At 37.4% G+C, this 18,056-nt stretch overlaps 1 protein-coding gene across 4 annotated transcripts in view; it reads left to right on the forward strand.

Moving 5' to 3' along the window:
* The first annotated feature begins 1,023 nt into the window (after nt 1-1,023).
* The window catches only part of RALYL (RALY RNA binding protein like), a 376,618-nt gene continuing 359,585 nt past the window's right edge, over nt 1,024-18,056 (forward strand). For 3 of the 4 annotated variants that reach the window (XM_053989327.1, XM_053989351.1, XM_053989341.1), the window contains exon 1: nt 1,024-1,181. The gene's annotated coding sequence lies outside the window, so the exon portion shown is untranslated. Of the gene's footprint in view, nt 1,182-2,103; nt 2,191-18,056 lie in introns of all 4 variants that reach the window. The other variant, XM_053989333.1, reaches the window with a different exon arrangement.

Genomic DNA, 18,056 nt, shown 5'->3' on the forward strand with positions numbered 1-18,056 from the left:
GCTAACTTTGTGATGGGAAGCATCAGCCCTATCGCTGGAAGGACAGGGGGAGGAGGGAGAAGCCGTGCAGCTGGGCAGAGGCCCGGAAACAGAAGCAGTAATGGATGGGACCCGTGGTACCTGTCCTCTCCCCCGCTGCACATGTGAACCGTTCTCCGGAGGAAGCCGGAGCAGCGCTGCTCAGACATGACTGGGCGCAAAGTGACTGCAACCGCGGCGCTCGGCACGGAAGGCACCCCGAGCTGCGCACATACCGGAGCAGGAGTGGCACAGGGGAACCCCCCCGCCCCCCACGCTGCACCGGCAGCAGCGGTGCCCTGGAACTGGCGTGACAACAGGGGATGCCCCTGCCTGCCTTGTCTGCCTGCCGGGATACTCCGCGCACCCACGCTGAGCCGAAGCTGCGGGAAGGGCACCCCCGCACACACGGAGGAATCATCCCGTGCAGACGGCGAGCCGGGCGGCGGGCTACCCCTGCCGTGCGCGCACACGCGCTACCCCCGCGAGCAGTCCCCCATCCCCCGCCACATCGGCGGGAGGGGTAATCCGGGGGCACACGCCTCGGAGACAGGTGTTGCACCGGGGCCGCCGCCGGAGGCACCTCACTCTCACCCGGGCAAACCCCGGCGCTCCGCTCCGCCCGCCGCCGACCCCACTCCCGGGGGCGAGCGGCACTGCAGCGGCGGGGCCGGCGGCGCCGCGGCCGGAGGGCAACAGGCGGGCGGGCGGTGTCAGGCGATAACTTCGCGCAGCGCCGGCGAGCAAGTTGCGCTGCCGCGCAGGACGCGCCCGCCTCCGCACCCCGCCCGCGCGGCCGGCTGCGTGCCCGCGCTCGGCGGCAGTGAGTGAGCGGAGCGGAGCGGAGCGTGTCTGAGCGCGGGGGCGAGCGGCACCTGCCGAGGGCAGCGGCGGCGCGGTGCGGAGCGCAGCGCTGGGCGGCGGCGAAGCCGGGCGGCTGCGGCGGGCGCGGAGCGGAGCGGGCTGGGCTCGGGCTGGGTCCGCGCCCGGCGCCGCCGCTGCGCCCTCCCGGCTGCGAGTCCGCCCGGCTCCGGATCACGTGGCGGTTGCCGGAGGCAGAGACTAGAGAGGAGAGAAAAAAAAAGCGCCTCATTCCTTCTTCCACCGCCATACTGTATTTTATAGTAACTCTCATTTTTATTCCTCCCTTTTACTCCCGCTCGGTGAGTACCTTTCCGCTGACATTCTTGTCCTCCTTTTTTGTCCTGTTTTTTTTTTTTTCTTCCTTTTGTTTTTTTTTTTGTTTTCTTTTTTTTTCTTCTTTTTTTTTTTTTTTCTTCCTCTTTGATTATTGTTTAAATGGATTTGATCTTTTGCTGATGACAAGTTTTTTTTCCTAGCATGCGATGGTTACTAAACTGTGAGCAAAAGGTGCTGCTGGGGCCGGGAGTCACTGGGATTGCAAAATGATAATATTAATAACACCAGTCCAGCAACAACTGATATACATTTAGTAGCTATATATCTATATATGCAACTGGTTTTGTTGTGGCACGGAAAAGCGATGTGAAATATGATGCTTATTTTTTAAAGATAAGAGAAAAGGCATGTTTCTAACTCTTTTTGCACAGGATTTTTTTCTGGTGTTGTTTTATTTTTATTTTTGGGTGTTTTTTTAAGGGCTTTTTTTTTCCTTAAAGAGATGGGAATTGCAAATGCATTTTACAGCAGTGTTTACACAGAGTTTGTAATCTTGCAATTCTGGTGGAAGCCACAGAGCAAGATGTTAATTTTATTGTTTTTGTTACTGTTTCTTTTTCTTTTTTTTTTTTTTTTTTTTTTTTTAACAGTGCAACCAGCAGGGTTTTTTGGTTTTCCTCTTCTTCAGTTTTTGATGCCTGTTTATAATGTGAAACTTTTCTTGCAGCATGTTGCAGTCATCATTTTTAAATACTTTTTTTTTCCTCCCTAAAGATAACAAAGCAAAACAGAAAGCCAAAGAGATGATCCTTACTTTTGCACATTTTGCACCTTCACTTTTTATTCTTTTGCCAGCAGTGTTTTATGATGGTTATTGTTATCATGATGATGATGATGATAGATATATACATATATACAAATAAATACATTTTCAAATGATGGCAGTGGAAGGTTTTCCTGGAGAATGAAGTGCGGTTTGGTTTCCTTGTCAACGGAAGATGAAGTGAACAACTGAACATCTCCCCAGTGCAGGTACTTCATCTCCTTGTAGGCGTTTCCACACTGTGTAAATTTCATTGTGAGATTTTTTTTATTTTAAAGAAATCTCCTTCCACCCCTTTCTAAACGTGTCTGTGCAATACACATGAGGACTGGACTAAATATCTCTGCCTTGTGATTGCTTGGATGTGTGCAAAATGTTGCACTAATTGAGCCTAGGTCAGTAAAGATGAAGAGAGGTGTTTTATGTGCTGTGCTGTATACAGGGGAAAGCAGCTGGGGAAAAAAAAATCCAGACACCCCTCCTCTCCTCGATGCATTTTAAAAAACCTAAATAAACAAAACAGCCAAAAGTAAAGCCCAAACCAAAACTGGATGGAACCTTAAGATCCTCATTACAAGTACAGATGCTCACAGGACTTCAGACAAAAACAATAGCTCTGGCCATGTATTGTGGTGACTCGTGTGTTTTTGTGTCTGTTTAAATTTATCCATTAGAAAATAACTGTGAAACAGCAAAGGAGGTTCCCTTGGAGAGCTGGCTCGCTGCCACATGAGGCATATTTTGTAGCCCTAAGGGCAGAAAACCCTTATATCCAACTTCTGCTCCTCATATTAAAAAGGCGTAAACAAGGCAGCAGGTTGCCTCTTATGACTCTAATTCGTTGGGATGGAGATTAATCAGAAGCTGATATTTGCTTGAAGGTGTTTCATTTTTGTTTGATGATTAGTAGTACCACTGGCTGACAGGGAATGGGAAATTGTTACTTTCCCTGATGGTTACTGAGAGTTCAGGATTGGAGGAGAATCTGTTACTTTTCACTGAGAGCACTTAAATGCTTAACAGAGACTGCCCCTGATGTACAGACAGGAGATTGATGCTGTAAAACATAGTTTGGAAAGATTTTTCCAGATGACAGGGTGGGTTGGTTTGGGGTTTGTTTGTTTATTTATTTCCCTCCAGAGAGAAATATGGTATGATATTATGCTAAAGTTCAAGTGCTGAATGTTCTGTGATGTTCTCTGTTGTTTACTTTATTGTGATGGGATTGCTTACTGTATTTTTTACAAAGAACATTTAAGGATCTATAACTGACTATAAAGATATGTCATGTATTCAGATGTGGAAACTAAAGTAAGTTACAGGGGATATATTTATTTTATCACTGTCATGTAAGCAAATATAATTCAGAGAATTACAAATGCATTTGAAAATATGAGGCTTCTAATGCTTATGTTTAAATTCTTGCAATGTAACAGCTTCCTTTAAAGTAGAAAGTGTAAGAAGTGTTTATATCATGCAATTAGTCATGTTGAAAATAAATAAATTCATTTGTCTTTGTAGAAACATAACTATTATGCATTTGCACTGTTTTTTTCCAGTTTTACTGTAATAAAAATATTTTGCACATATTTATGCATGAATTCTGCTCTAACATGGTAAATACTTTTGACAGCATAACAGGGTCAAGAATTCATGTGTCTAAAAACCAGCTGAGATATTTCCATGATAGCTTATGATGACTTTTCTAAAATACTTACGATCTGTTGGGTCATTATGCCACATTTTAAGAAGAGTCAGCCTGCTTACTTTTTCATTTTTTAATTTAAAAGCAAGCCAATAAAAACAAGAGAGATTGAAACTTTATTCTCCACCCCTCTATTTATTTCCATCCCTCCTTATATTTAAATGAAGTGTTTTCTTTAAATGAGGTGCAACTCCCAGTAAGCAAAATATTTTGATACTGCTAAAACACTGAAATAAAGTAACTAGGCTAGCAGTTTCCAGAATGATCCTTTTGTCCTTTCTTTTAATACTGCAGGTGTGTTGTGTGAGTAATTTTTTACAGATAGTTGCTGAGTGAAGAGCTAATCCTGCTCACCTAGTCTTATCTCAAAGTCTGAGAAAGTGCATGCTTAAAACTTTCTATTTAGTGCCAGATTTCATCTACAAAGCACCTGTTGTCTGAGTAGTATGGTAATTAATATACATGCAATTCATTTGCAGTATTTTGGGGTTGCAGGAGTTCATAGATATCAAACCGCCTTTGGACCTTAAAATATGAATAAAGGAGCCAATTTTGAAAGAGGATCTTTCTACCTCTATGCAGTATGTGGGCAGAGTAGGATTTGGGTTGGTGGAATGGGTTTCAGCTTGGTGTTTCTATAGTTATGCCATGACTAATGTTTTAGAAAGCCATAGTTAGTGTCAAAGACAATTGTCCTTTTGTGTTTTTGAAATGAATAAAAATTTTGCCTACAAATTGCAGCTTTGTTTCTACAAGTGATGATATCATTATATTCCTTATATAGTATGGGATATAGTCATACTGCCCTAGCTCCTGAAAGTAATGGGTGTCTAGACTGAAATGACATCTATTTTTCTTTATATCTGTTTTGGTATTCAGAACAGTATAGGGATTTAAGATACCTTTATAAAGGGTTGTAAACTGAAATTTTTGGAAAGCAGTTTTTCTTTTCTTCTTCTATAACTAACTACTATTATTAGTATTTACTTGCAAATGAAAAAGAACAGGTGAACAGAAATGAGAAACTGTATAGCATTGTGTGCTGACTCATGAATATGTGGTTTTAGCTTTGGTAGTGGCCTGAACTGGTAAAAGACTATCTTCTTACATTTTTCAACGTGGGAGATAGAACTAGAGTGACCAGTGGAGTCATGAAGTCTGTTTGCTGTGATACTAGGCTGATCTTATTTTGTTCAGATTCAAAAAATTCTGGTTTAAATTTAGCTGGGGTATCACTTTCACTGCACCTCTTGAAGGCAGGGCAGAGCTTTACTTTTCATGCTTTTAGAAACTGAATTTCTGTCCTAAATTTATTTTCAGACAGTTTATTCTTCTTTTTTTTTTTTTTTTTTTTTTTGTGCCATTGCTGACCTTAAACAGTAAGGCTCCTTCTCCATGTCTTTGCTCTTCAGAGTCTAGTATATTTTTAGAGAGCAATTTCAGCTCCTTTTCCCTCACAATTTCTGGGCTTAACTGGGAGAGGTTCCCAAAAGTGTGGCTGGTGCTGGGAGGGGATGTTGAGACTGGCTCTGCCCAAAATCATGCTGCAGCAGAAACAGGGAAACTGCATTTGAATCCTCTTTTGCCTACACTGGTCTGTTCTGTTTTCAGCTGAAATGGGGTTTGCACCATGTGGACTTTTCTTCACTCTGCCTAGCCAGCCTGAATTTCTTTGGTTGTAGTGCAACAGGAAAGAACTCTTGGAAATTTCTTCTGCAACACTCTGGTTTTTAAACTCTCAAGAGTTTTCTACATATTGTCTTAGTATTTTGTATTCCTACCAGGGAAGGGAATGTAAACAGGTTTGAGGCAATGCTGTATCACAATCTTTTATCAGGAATAAATGTGAAAGTTGACTACAGTGTTCTTTAAAATTTTTACCTTATTAGAATCTTTGCAGGTTGCTTATATCTTAGCTCTCTAGTCTTCTAAAGCATTATTCTTTGGTAGTTTGTTTCTCTTTTATAGTGGATTTTTTCCTATTTTCTTCCTTCCCTGCATTTTGGCTTTTAAAAGATAAAAAGATAAAAAAGCTTAATAGTGTTTAAATGGTGGGATTACAGAGACTGATAGGTTTGCCCTCAGATGTATGTTTTAACTTCTCTTGGTCTTAGAGGACGTGGTATGCTGTCAAATTCTGAAGCCAAATCCTGTATGTTTTAAGTACTTGCAGAATATCTAAACAGAAGGCTAAAGCTGAGTATTTCCTAATGAAAAATTATGTAATCTGTGACATTGTCTACATAGTTACACTGTTGATAACTCCCTTAAACTCAGATCCAGACTGACAGAAGAAAAGAAAATGCTGCTTTTAAGTGGTATAAGGATTAAAATGCAACATTTTGGCCTGTGTGAAGGTACCAATCTTATTTTATTGATCTTTAAATAATTACAGGAGTAAAATGGCTTGAAGATTATTGTTTTGCACATACCCACATTAGGGTAGTTTGTACCTTTTTTCCCCTCTGTTTTTTTTCTATTTCAAAATGACACTCTAATCTCTATAATGCACTTAATCTTTCAAAAGCATTTATACTGCAGCTTTGGCAGTATTTTCTGAGAAAGTTTATTTTTGCACAATGAAGTGTGATTTTTCATCTCAATGAATCATCTGCCAACAATTAAAAAAAATAATCAAGTAGACCTTCAAATTACTGTGTTAATTTCAGGTTGCTTAATGTGAATAAAATAACATGTTTTTATCGCTGCTGTATTCTGGAATAAAAATATAGATATGTAGATGAATAGACAGGATCACAGAGAGAGAGATTTTTAAAGATGCTCTAATGTGATAGAGAATTAACAAAAATCTTACGTAGATTATCCTTCGGGGCTTAACCAATACTTTTGTTTAATAGCTAAGAGTTTAACTTTCTTGGTTTTGGATTTATACAGACCTATGTTATCTGCTGCCTCTTGACAAAAGCTAAGAGTTAATAGGTTGCATCTCTGGTACATCACTGTGTGTCTCCTGACTCTTTACATCCTGGCTGGCCTGCCAGGGTGTTGGGTCTCAACCATTATGCAGTTGCATTTCTGTTTCAGGAGCAGGATTGTTTTTTTTTGTTTTGTTTTGGGTTTTTTTTCTGATGCAGTTATGATAGTAAGCAGAATAATTTCTATATGACTTGACTGGCAGAGGTCTGAAGAAGCAGAGGTGGATTTCTTATGACTGATGACCAACAGTGGGTATAAATGTGGTGGGATATCAATGACACTCCCCAGACTTGTTATTTTTTCTTTGCACACTCACATGCCTTTCTCCTAAAATACCCAAAGGTCTGATTAAACTTGGTTTACACCAGTGGTCCTTCCCAGGTAGCCTTCTCCTGATGCCAGTGATTATTGCTTCTACTGATGTGCAGTCTCTGAGCAACCAAGTCAAGGTGGAGCTCTGGAAACAGCTCATTTTCTATACTTTCTATAGTTATTTTTATGGTCCTCTGAGAACAGCTTGTAGTCTTTTGGACAGGCAGTAGCTTATAAAAGTCAGTACAGGCCATTATTATTATGTGAAGAGCAAGAGACCATAAAGAATACACTGATAACTCCTGGGCCTTGGTGATTATTGAATAACCTGATGAAAGTCAGGTCCCTCTCTTCCCACTGTGCCCCATACCAACAGCCTTTTTTCAGCCTGTTCAGTCACACTAGTTGCTTTCTTCAAGGTCCTCCCTTCAGTCATTCATGTGCTTTGTGGTGTTCAGGGTCCACAAAAAGGGGATATCTGGCACAAATCAAGTATTAATGAGATTCTTAATCTGACTGAAATGAGGCTAAATTTGTTCTGTAGGAAAGCATCACATCAGTACAGTTCATTCAGTAAAAAGGTGTCTCTGTTTCTGCTCAGAGTTTTGCATAGAAGGTGAACAGGACCTATTGTCAAAGAGATATGACACATCTTGTTAAATCAGGGTAACTTTACAATTTGTAGGAGGCACTGCACATGTATACCTTGCATGCAGTATTTTTAGATTGACTGAAGAATTGGAGTTTCTGTGTCAAAGAATTATATTTGCATGGTGTTGACAATGCTGCTTTTCCTTTCTATTTTTTCTTATAATGGAGTGCAAAAGCACTAAAATGTTTACACTATCCATGTTCTTTTTTAGTACAATACAAATGAAAGTTACAGAGATACCCTTGTGAATTTTTGCACACCAGGCCTGCACTCTAGGCTTACTGCATGCTAACAGCTCTTTTTGTGGGCACAGGGAGTTACAGTAATAACTCACTGACTTTTACAATTAAACACTGTGCTTTTAGTAAGTGCAGCAACATGCTTCTGAGCTTCATCTGTAATGCAAGTTACTGTTTATACAACAAAATTCATTCTATCTAGTTACAATATTTTATCAAATGATCCTTCACACAATAAATATTAGAATAGAAGTAATATAAGATTTAAAAATGTGCTATGCAAACTGTCATGCACTGTCTATGAAACAGGCCCCTGAAGGTGTAATTAAAACAAAACTTCTTCTTTGGGTACCTTTAAAAGGGATTAATGCTACTCTTTTCTAAGTAGAACACAAAAACACACACACTACCATTTCTCATCTTGTATTTGCCACTAATTTCACAGGATAAAACCCAACACTTGAGGTATTGCTCAGTAGGTCAGTTTTCTAATGTGCTCTTTACTACATAAATTCACATCCACTTTGTTTTCTTTTTCCCAAACTGAAGAAGAAGGATGCAATTAAGTTTTCCTCCTGCCTATACAACTTCCAGTTAAATGGAGTTCTTTAAATGATACAGTTACAAGATTGGCTCTGGAGAGGTTACCATCTTCTACTTGGGCATTTGTAAGTTGTAGACAATTAATGTACATTATGAATAATGAAAAGAGAAACTGCATTTATGCCACTTTTGCTTTACAGGAGTAGTTTATCAAGACATTGATGCTATTTTTATTGTTTATTATTTTATGAGAAAAGCATGCTGGATTACCATTTGTCAGCATGTGCCCTGTTCCAGTAGGTGCTGTAGAAATAGAAAGGTGCAGAATTAGGCCCTGGTGCTATTAAAATCAGTGATACGTATGCTGATCAAGATTTCATGTCGAACCGTTTTTTCCTGTGGATTTTTGATGAAGTGGTTCACACAAAAGGCTCTATTCATCTCACTTAACCTTGCTGTTTAAAAAATAGGGTTTTAGAACTAAGCTAGTCATCATTTTAGCCATCTAAAAGTTAGTCATTGAAGTCTAACACAGTAGCTCAAGGCTTTGTAGTCAACGGAGATAAATATTCTCTTCCTGCAGAGAATTACAGATTACATCCCAACAGAGGCATCTACGGACAGCTGAGATGAACAACCTTCCTAAAACCCCTCTCTCTTTGCACTGATGAGAGAGAACCTAGATGGCCCATTTAAAACAGATTCCTAACTTTTTGATGGATGAAGTTAAAGGAGATGAATTGCATGGGCCCCAGTCCTTCACTTCTTCAAATTCTAATTTTGCAATGAAATTTTTGGTTAAAAAATTTTTTTTGGCCTCTAGAATCTTCATGGATTTAAAGTTTTTATTTGAATTTATTTTCAACTTCCAGAAATTCTTTTCACAGGCATTCAAATGTGTTTCTAAATACTAATCTGGAATCAGTTCCAGGCTATGACAAAATTCCTAGGCATGTCTGATGGAACCAAGATTTCACATCTTTTTCACACCACTTCACCCAGTTTTCTGTCTTTTTATAATGTGATCCAACAACAATTGCCTTCAATGAGTTCTCCTCACAGAATCCTATTCTAAAACCCAGGGACTTAAACTGTTGGGTACAATCATGGACCTCATTTGAAAACCTTTGAAAATTTTTGAAACAGAACAATGATGTGGGTGGCAATGGAATCAGCTAATTGTACTGTATATATGAATCATTGTAAGATATATTTAAAAAAGAAATAGTACATCAACAGCAGAAGATCTGAATTTTATGTCTCTGAAGATGTCTCTGAAGTTGGATCTTGAAACTATAAAAGGCTTTTTTAGTTTGTGAGCTGAGGTCATCCAGGCAATGTAGGGGAAATATTTAACTACTGATAGCATCCTGCTGGTATCTTCATGTACATGCTTGTCTTTAAATACTCCAATAAAACCTGTACTTTTGAATACCAGATAGATTTTAGTTTTCCCTGTCTCAAGTAATTTTTTAGAGAAGACTGGAATTTTGTAAGACTGTTAATGTCTGTAAAATCAGCTCTTCTATACAGTTTACTTCAGTGCCTTGCTTCAGATCTGTCCCAAGTCATTGTGTGTAGCAGGATGCCAAGCAACGGCCGATTTGTGACACTACACAATTTATTGTGATATCAATCTCTTTTTCCACAAATTATGATTTCAGCTACTTCATTCAATATATGTTTGGGCTTTCTGTACGATTTTCTACAGGTACTGAAATATATGAAAGTAGCGTACATGTTTCCACCATGGGTTTTGTCGTCTTCTTGGCCTGGCACTAGCTGGGTGCCTGTGCAGACATCATCAAACTGCTCACACAGGCCATGTTTTTCACTGACAGCATAGTATGAAACCAAACTAAAGCTGAATCCAAATTAGAAATGAACCATTTGGTATTATAGGAGTAAGCACAAAACTCAGCGTAGTGAGAGTTAATTGCCCAAATACCACAGTATTACTACCATGATAAAGTAAGCTGCAGCTGTAAGCTCTAACAGCTATAATATAATGGTTTGCACAGACTCAGAAATCTTACAGACTTGTCAGAATTGAGAAGGGAAGTTAAAAAGTTGGAGTTCTCAGCACTTTGAAATAACTGCTTCAAATAAGTGCAGTAATATTCTCTGGGGACTATAAACTTTTACTTGCAGCTACCATGTCATGTTACACACTTCACCACCTCTTGGTCTTTGTTCTTCACATTCTATTTATATTTCAAACCTAGGTTTTTGTACTGTCCCTCAAAAATGCATTGTCTGAGCAGTGTTCACATAAAACAGATTTAGAAGGCTAAAACTCTTTGCTGACTTCATGAAGTTTTCGCCTATTTTCCTGCTTTCATTTATGCACCATAACATTTCCTTTTTCACTCTTGCCTCTCTGCTCTGAGTTAGGAGCACAGTGTTGTCACGGGAATATAAAGGTCTCATGACCATAGATTGTCAGAACACAGATAGGTCCAATTGAATTTCTCAGTGAGAGTAGGGCATATTAGCCAAACACAAATTCAGTGTCTCTGGTCTCTCTCTGCCCACTGCTCTGGGTGAGTAGGTAGTCTAGGCACCCTGACTGAGGATCACACACTTGGAGACCGGCTTGTGAAAGGCAAGACTACAAGAAGAATAATTGCAGTTCAGTTTAAGGAAATTATTTCAGGGATGCCACATTTATTTATTTTTAATTTGTTGTACAAGTTGATGTCATATATAGTGTGACATTTCATCTCAGAAATTTAAAAATGGGTTCAGAAATTCATGATACTTGGACACAAATATTAATGAATGTTGTAAATACTCATCATAATCAGAATAGGACTGGCTACTTTACATTCTCAGATGTTTTAAGATTAAAGTCAACCCAGCTGTAGAGATCTGTCTTACACTGATCTGCATTGACAGAGGAAAGCCCATTTTCAAATGTTGGGTGTGCTCATTTGAATTTCTGGATCTTTTTTATCTTTTATTTGTAATTTGTTTTTTAATTTCAGACTTGTTGGACCTTTCATCTGGCATCAGCACAGCTCAATAGGATGAACGTAAAGGAAGCAATAGGAGAGGGATGGAAGAGGGGAGATGAGTAGAAAGAGGAGAAGGGGCAGAAATAAAAATGGATAAAAAATTCCCAGTGATTCATTGGCTCCAGACAATGGGGATGTTTTCAATCCCCAGTCTTCCTTACCTTCCCCTGTAGCTCAGGCTTCTTTCCCCCTCTACTTTAGCTTTCATCACCACTACAGCTATTTAACAATTTTTTTTTTTTTTTTTTTTACTTAAAGAATGAAACCACAACAATTAAAGTGTTGCAAACAAGAAAATATACTCCTCACAAAATATAACATGACACAATTCATGTAAGTGGTTCTTGAAGTAGGATTATTTTCCTCTTAGTAGTCTTACATCTTTGACTATGAAAGAATGAAATGGTTTAATAGTTCAGGAGCAAGACAAAGCTTAGATTTCTTGTTGCTTTTATACCCAACTTGAACCCTTTAAATCTGTTTGCACATGACTCTGTGTTTCAGTTTTATTCATCTGGATGCAAAACCAGACTTGCTATTGGTCTTTATTTACTTTTTTTTTACCTCTCCTTCTTTTAAAGCTTTACTTCCAGGGGTCCTTCTTACTCCTTATCCTTTTAGAGAGAGTATAAATTAAAAACTATTCCTATTCTTTCATTTACTTTGAATTTTGAAGTGTATTATTCAGCTTTGTAGTTCAAATACTCACACCAGAGTAAAGAATGCTATCAGATATTTTCCTGTGCAGTGTGACTGTCAGAAAAGGTGCAGGGACCCCATGACTCTGTGCTGGTCTGGCTCTTGGCTTGGTCCCAGTACTGTGTCTTTCTTCCCAGCTGGAAGGTAGACCACTGTGAAGGTGCAGGACTAAAAGGACACTTTGGCTAAGCCTCTTTTCAGTCCTTACAGGTACTTGCTTCCTCTCAGCTGTTCCCACCAGGAATCTCTTACTTTTCACAAGGTGGCTTTGGAAGCGTTAATAGAAAGGGTAGGTTCAGTAACTGGTCTTCCTAAGAAAGTATTTCCTAAATCTAGAACTTAAATTGGTCCAGTGGCTCCCCTATACCAATCTGTCTAACACAAAAAAGGCAAAGGTTAGCTACTGAGTCGATGCAAAACAAGACCCAGTTGTAAATTTGAAGTCTTTAAATAGAAAATACTAAGAATTCCCAAGTCCTTTTTAGATACTAAAATAAAGAAATTGAGTGGAGAAAGGTGTTATATTTCAAAATATTCTAGATGGAGTAGTATTTATTACAGATGCTGGTGGAATAGGACTAGAGCAGAACAATCACGTCCAAAAGGCTGAAATACATTTTATATCCTAAAAAGACATTTAGAAAAAAAAGAATCTAAATACTATAGGTCAAATGCAAACATGCTATTTAATACATGAGTAAATAAAAATTACATAAACCTGCAAGAAAAGAATTGCTTCTTTCAGGGATTTTATGTTTAAGCATATGTTAAATTTTATTAACATTTAGGAGAACTTGATTTTAAATTTTCTTAAAAGATGCACTACAAATTGATGCAACTGACTATTGCCTCATTACTTGACAGGAAACATTAAATTCTGTTGCTATTGATGTCTGCCTGATGTATTGTTTTTATGTGTTTAGAATTTGATTATTTGTACTCAATTTACTTGAGTCACATGTCTGAATAGCAAATTTCTCATGTCAGTGGGGTACTCAGAGCCTCTGAACTTGGTATTTCTGGTCTCTGGGCAGTCTCTATGAAAAGTGGGAGCCCTTTGGAACAACTTGGTGAGATAAGCAGATCCCCCAGAGAACTGTACTGAGAGCTGTGACTGTCCCACAGGACAAACAGGCGCTCCTCCATGCACCACAACATGCTTGGCAGAGACCACATCCATCTCCCTAGAACCAGAGACCTACTTCCAACACTTTTGTTTCCTGGGATTTTTTAAAGTGGAAGAGTTTCTAGAAGACTTTCCTGGGCCTTCAGAAAGTTATAGTGTGAGGTGCAGCTTATTTGTTTAAAGGCAGGTAGCACTGGTACGAGCAATCTGCATACCTCTTGGAGCTCCAGGCCATGTTTTGCAGCCTTAAGTGTTATTTAAGGTCAGTTAAGGGAAGCCTACCTTAACTTTAGGTAACTTCACTGACAGTACAAGAGCAGTTATGCAATTTGGAACTTGTCCTTGACTGCTGTTGAAATATGATGCAATGTATCCCATGCTTCAGAATTTAGAGTCATTTGCAAAAGAGAGAAGCCTGACTTTCTTACTCCTTTGAGTAGATATTCTGAAAACACTGATGCTGGTAAGCTCAGTAAGACTGCCCACACAAGCAAGAAGAAGGAGCTGTGCAAACAGATCTGAAGCAAATGTTTTGCAAAACACAGGTGAACTGATGATGTCTTTCTCACTGACTCCAATCTTTTGCCTATTCTCAGTCCTACCATTCTATCATCTCTGCCACAAATATTAGATATTTAAACTTTGTAGTTTATTTTGCAACACTTCTTCAGTGTGCAGCAAAATAATATCGTATTGCAATTACCATTTCACTTCAAAAGGTAACTACTGTATAATCCATAATCATCAATTTCTTTTATGACCAGCTCTTTACTATTATGTTTTACAGCCTTTCAGAGCATCAGTAAAGTATCTTTATAGAAGTACAGTAATAGAGTTTGGTTCTAGGAGCTTCCTAATGAAAATTTCAAAAGCCTTGATCCTTTCCTGAAAGGGTAATTCTACTTACATATGTTTATAAACTGTATCTTTCAAAGTAAATACTTTGTGACCTCTGGAAATTGATAATAATCTATTTATTGATATTGGTTGCTTCATGTAACATGTATGTTTTGAAATAAATTGCTTTAATCTCCTGACATTAGACTTCATCACTGAAATTCAAAGGAAGATTTCCAAATTATGATACTTGCCTCTCAACTGCTGCTTACACAGAACAACAAGCAGTTCTGTCAACTTTTGGAAACTGAGAAAATAGTGAAAATCTTGAAAGCCAAGAGAATTTTGGCCATCTATAGTAAATACAGAGTTAAAGGCTTCAGTTCAGCACTTTTGTGAAAGTTTTATTGTGTGTGGAATGTAGATTATTGCACATGGCGTCTTAAGACAGTCATCTATGCATCTACAGTAATTAGTGCATATGTTGGCAATCTCTGTTTGGCCTGGAAAAGAGAATTGTGGTGAAAACAAGGCTGAATGAAGCTTGCCATCATCATCAAGAAGATATCTCACATACAAAAGATACTCTAAGTAAATATACTAAGGACAAGGCATACCAGGTACTCTTTGAACATATAATGTGTAGCTTTCTGTGTGTGGCTTGTAGCAGCTTAGACAAACTGGGAGTCAGGTACTGCTGTCGCTGGCATTTGTGCAACGCGTTGAATATTTGTCCACTTGGGTTGTGACATGAAAGAGTTTTTTATCTGAGGTCGTAATTTCTTAAAGATGAGATATTGTGCACAATATTTTCTCACAAAAGTGTCTTTCCTTTTTTTCCCATGTGTTTTGAGTAGTACAGCACATGCCATGATATGTAGAAGGTGCTCCTGTGTAGCTATATCCATGGATACTCCTGGTCTTTCAATTAAGTCTATGACAACTTTTTTATTGAATTCCTTGGAAGCAAGATCAGCCTTCTGTTTTCAATGCAGTAGGGATACAGCAGGATTTCTTTCTTAAATGTGAAACAGAATATTAGTGCAATAGAGTTGACACTCTGGTACCTGTTGAATCAGGGGGTTTGATGACACTAGAAAAATTTGATTTAATATAAAAAGTTCAATACTGTTTTTCCTATGAACTTAGTTGATATATGGTTTTTCTGATACACTAAAATTGAAAATTTTTAAAATTGAAACATTAAAATAGTACATTTTAGTGTACCATTTAGTCTGGTACACTAAAATTGAAAATTGTTTCTGCTGGTAGTAAAGAATAAGAAAAAGTTATTTTCAGAAGAAGCTAGTTGGTATTAGAATACATAGAATACTAGAATAATAATGCAATAATAAACTAGACTGAAATGTTTGTAGTTAATTTTATAGCTTATTAATATTAATAAGTTGATGCAGGAATTGAGTCTTTGTGCAATTAAGACAGATACCAGGACAGATCACATTGCCATACCAATCTATTAATGATAATATCAACTGACAGTAACTTTATATTCTGTAGAAAAACAAAACCTTAATATATACTGTAGAAAATATGCTTAAAGCAGGAACACATTTTTAATAATGAAAACAAAAAATTGCAGTATATTTGAAAGAAGGTAAGGTAGGAATTTTTAGATCCATATTGCAGCTCATATAAAATTCCTGTAATAATTTCAAATGATAGGAGCTAATAAGTTCCTAAATTCTGGCATTTCCTAACTTTGTATTCCTTGACTTTGCCAACTTTCTTATCTTTTTCCAATATACTGTTTTTTGAATGTGCATGTGTACAGTCTATATTTACTCTATTGAGGAAGATTACATGTCTAGACAAATATATTTGAAGTTTCATTATGAAATATGCAATAATGATAGCATAAAAATACAACTATTTGTGAAAATTGCTTTTGGAGAATTGCCTTGTAACTTCTTATAGAAGCTATAAATTTGAACCATATTTTCTATTTGTACCAAATATGAGGAAGTATCAGAATAAGATTTTAAATTAGAAGCATGCTTTAATGAACAAAACACACCACTCAAGCTTGGTCGTATATGTATCCCAGCAGAAGCTCTGGAAAGAAGTCCTCTGGTTTTTGTGACATTCAGCTTCCCATATATGTTCACATATCTCATTTAGAACAGTAAGTTTTCTATAAGAACTTATTATATTAGGTAAATTTCATCCAAGATTTTTAAGACCTTACAAATGCTTACCATTTAAGTAATTATAGGAAAGGAAAACTTTATTGATTTATGTAGCCGAAGTGCAGAGGACTCCAGCAATGGAAGTGAGATTAACATCTTATTAAAACCATAGAGGATGAGCTCCAACCTCAAATCCACATGATTTATATGCAGAATTCAACCCACTATTAGTGTTCAAGATTCTGCATAAAGTATGTATTCATTAATAACAATTTTTTGAAAACAATACACACAATGTAAATATTTAAATTCTTTTCAATGTGAAATCATCTAAAGTATATACATGCATTACCCCATGAACTCATTCAGTCAGATCCTATCACCAGCAGTATATTGAAAATATAATCAGTGAAAAGATCCTTATGCTTTTTAAAATATTCTTTCTATTAACATTTTTTTGTCTCATTCTCATAATATGGTATATAAGACTTCCTGAGGTATGATATCATTGTTCTTGAGGTATCATATAATTGTTCTTATATTCTTTTTGAATCTTCTTCAACACCTTTTAACAAATCTCAGCCTAAAAAGAAGGAGAAAAAAAAGGAAAAAAAAGGCCTTTATTAGTAGAATAATAAGAGCATGTTTCAGAGCAGGTGGAGTAGAAAGAGACATCAAAGCCAAGTTAACAAACAGTGAACTTATCATGGTGAAGTCTTTAGGAAACTCCATTTTTTAGGCAAAAATTTAAAGAGACATGCAGCTAATTTTGATTTTTAAATTAGCTGAGTTTCACGGAAGTCATTATGTTCCAAGAGTTAAAGAGAATCTATTAGAAGCTGCTGAAGTAATTCCTTCATATACTACATTTTTTATATATATGTATATATGAAATACTATATATTACATGATCTTACCTTTTATGATATATGGTGTCAGATAAGATACAAATTTCTGCTTAAGACAGATAAAGTTTTGTTGTTTTTTTTTAACAAACCCCACATATTAGACTACAATTGAATCATTAAAAATGAAAGTAGTTGTTTCACAAGCTAGACTAAAAAAAAAAAATTCTTTCAGTGAAACCGAATGTTAGTTGATGTAAATTAATGGAAAAATATTGCTTGAGCTAATGTGGCTTAAGTACATAATTTCATTTGCATATTTAGTCTCAACCTAGCAGATACAAAGCTTGCAAAGTCTGTGGTGTGGTAAGGGGTGATTACCAAAGCTTTTGGCTTTGGTTAAGATCCCCCTTGGTTGTGCAGGTAAGGACCTGTTGACCTCCAAAATACACATCTTTTCAAGGTCTGTAAGTTTATACTTAATTGATCACACAATTAAGTGACTTAAATAAATTAAGTCAGATCCTACAATGCACTTGTTTGTCTCAAAATAATAGATATTTTGTGGACTTAAAATTACTGTGGAGTTGAAGTGCAAGTGTTTCATCTTGGTGAAAAATACCCTTCTTACTTTATTCTGCAGTATTATATTGAAAAATGCTATAGTACCAGATAAGATAATTTCTTGAAAATGAGTATTGATATTTTCTGTAGATTCCCAACTAGCTAGTAATATGTTTTGAGAGTCTCAGTTCAACTGGCTGCTATAGAAGGATATCTACAATTGCCATTTTTGGCATCTGTAATTATATGAGAAGTGTAGCCAAAATGTTATCATGTTTAGGGGGTGGAGTTAAGAAAACCAACTTATTGCAACATAAATTAAGCCAAAATTCTGTAAATTTCTTTTCAATAAACACTTAGAGGTATCTTGCCATCATCTAAATTTTTTATTAATTTACCCACTTGTGCTTTGTCAAATCCCAGCACAAGGCATTGTCCCCATTTTACTATTA

Source organism: Vidua macroura, chromosome 1 (assembly GCF_024509145.1).
Source record: "Vidua macroura isolate BioBank_ID:100142 chromosome 1, ASM2450914v1, whole genome shotgun sequence".
Taxonomy (NCBI): Eukaryota; Metazoa; Chordata; class Aves; order Passeriformes; family Viduidae; genus Vidua; species Vidua macroura.